Raw genomic sequence first — 2551 nt, forward strand, 5'->3', positions numbered from 1 at the left:
CCCTGCAGCCTCCTCTGAGAGCAAGGTGGCTGCCTGACGCGAAGGCGAAGGGCCGCCAGGCTCGTGTGCAGGCACTGGGTCTCCTCAGCTGTGAAGCACCGGACGCCAACGCAGCTGCGGACACGGCCAAGGACCCAGCAGCTCTGGCGCTAGCGGAGGGATCAGGGGGCGGCGGTCCCTGCCCGGCACCGCCTGAGAGCTGGGCATGCGCAGAAGGGCGGCGGGCTGGGCACGCCCCCGCCTGGCTCCACCCACTGCGAACTCGCCCCGTCTGGAACCCAAACCACTGGAGTCCTGCTCTACGCCCGAGGAGCTTGCGGGAGGAGATCCGGCAAGAGCAAAGCCCTTCCTCCCGCCCTCCTACCCCTGAGGGGTCGCCTGCAAGCAGCTGGCACTGCATGGTGCAGGGTGAATCCCTGCGGAGGTCCTGGGCATGCAGGCGCTTCCAGGTCCCCACCACACCCCAGGGACTGGGCCATCTGGTACTGGGCGTTGTCAGCTTGCTTTCCTAGGTTGGGGACTGTTAGGGGTCGCTGGCTCAGTTGTGGCTCGCCAATAGCTCCCAGAAAAAATGCTCCGCAGACACGAGATGTCACGCAAGAGACTTTATTTATGCGGACCACTCACATCCACCTGGGCGAGAAGAAAGGAAAAAAAGAGAAAGATGGCGTATGGCTCCTCCTAGATATTGGAATCTCGCGGGCTGGAAGGAACCAATCTTGGAGGAGAATTCTTGCAGACTGACTGATGAACCAATAGCATGTTAGGACATAACGTGAGAGGCAGGAAGTTGGCACCAGCGTAAACCGGAAATTCCTGTAACGTAAGAGGTGGGCAGAGGGCAGATTGACAGGTGGTGGGGAGGCCGGAAATTCGTATAACGTAAGAGGCGGGCGGAGAGCAGATTGACAGTAGGTGAGGAGGCCGGAAATTCCTGTAATGGAAGAGGCAGGCAGATCGCAGATTAGTAAGTGGTTGGGAGGCGGGAAATTCCTATAACGGGAGAGGCGGGCAGCTTTATACCATACAAGGACAATGCCTGGCAGGGGGACTTTCGAGAGGCTTTTTTGGAGGGTCGTAGCTAAAGGGTCTAAAGTGTTCTGGAATTTCCCATGATGGGGTCATTTTAAAGTGTCCCCTTAGGGGACAAGTGCTGCACTGCCCGCCAGGCTGAGCTCCCCTACCCACAGTTAGGCAGCTAGCGGACCTTGGACCTTGATCCTCTCAGGGTGTGCGCTCCTAGGAGCTGCCCGCCCACCCCCACACCGTGCTGGGCCAGCGGGGGTCTATCTGCAAGCCCCCTCCACCCCTCCACCATGCCCGACCAGCGGGGATCCATCTGGGAGCCCCTTCCACACACACCCCATGCCCCCCAGTCTGGGTGGGGTCCATCTGGGAGCCCCTCCTCCGCCGCCTGTGCCAGTGCTTGCTGGGTCCCCTGGGCCTGGGCAGGTGCAGCTGCTGGCCGGGCTGGGTCCAGAGGGTCAGCTCTGCATTTTGTAGATCTATTTTTAGGGGGTGGGGTGCAGGAATGAAAGCCTCATCCAGTGCAGGGGGGCTCCGGGCTGAATCATGTGAACATGTGGTCCAAAATGGGAACGATCACATAGTCCTTTGAAGGAAAATGGGTGGAATTTTGTGAACAATTAGAACACCTGATTCTTAGGCATGAGGAAAAGCCAACTGAATAACACCAATTAATTCCACAAACTTACAGTTGAATGAAAGAATCCAGACAACAGAAGAATACATGAGTCTAAAAGCAGCACGCCAGCACAATTAATCTCTGTGGAAAAGACAGGAGACCAGCTACTTCAGTAATGCCTGACCAGGGTTATCGAGAAGGTACCGCTGGGTTGCTGAAAGGTCCATGTCTTTGTTTTTGGTGGTGATTTCATGGTTGTGTTCATCTTGCAAAAATTCATAAAGCTATACCTATATAATTTGTGTATTTCTATGCATGTGGGTTTTATTTCAACAAAAAAGCTACTGAAAAATAATTAGCAGGTCAGTTTGCAGCATTGGATAATGTGAACTGAAAGTTCCTTTGATTGCAAGCAGCACTTACAGAGTCAAAGTCAAAGGACCAGACATCAAGTGTGGGTGTGTAATCCCATGAAGCTGATGGTCCTCAGGGAAGAGTTAGTGAGCACAGTTCTCTTTGGTATTTCTGGGAGGTAGGTTCAAGGAACCCTCCCCTCCCAAATACCAATATTCTGAAGTCTTATAGAAAGTTACATGTAATTTACATATAAACTATCTACATTCTTCAGTATATTTAAAATCATCTCTAGATTACTTATAATACCTAATATAAATGCTATGTAAACAGTTTTCAGACTCCATTGTTCAGGGAATATTAGTAAGAAAAACAGTTTGTACAGATTTGGTACAACTACAATTATTTTCTAAGTATTTTTAATTCTGAGTTTCTTGAATTCTTGAATGCAAACCCAACGTGCCAACTAGTGTTCTCAATTATTTGCATGTGTCAATTCACTGAATTCTTATAATTTGAGGTTGGGGTTATTGTCTCTGAAAATTAGGGGGT

General features: G+C 51.4%; 1 long non-coding RNA gene across 1 annotated transcript; it reads left to right on the forward strand.

The window, feature by feature from the left end:
- The first annotated feature begins 266 nt into the window (after nucleotides 1-266).
- LOC124962113 (uncharacterized) lies at nucleotides 267-1947 on the forward strand. The gene is made up of 2 exons (XR_007104425.1): nucleotides 267-830; nucleotides 1718-1947. It is a non-coding gene; the product is annotated as an uncharacterized LOC124962113 (long non-coding RNA).
- Nucleotides 1948-2551: the final 604 nt, after the last annotated feature.

This window comes from Sciurus carolinensis, chromosome 12, assembly GCF_902686445.1.
Source record: "Sciurus carolinensis chromosome 12, mSciCar1.2, whole genome shotgun sequence".
NCBI lineage: Eukaryota > Metazoa > Chordata > Mammalia > Rodentia > Sciuridae > Sciurus > Sciurus carolinensis.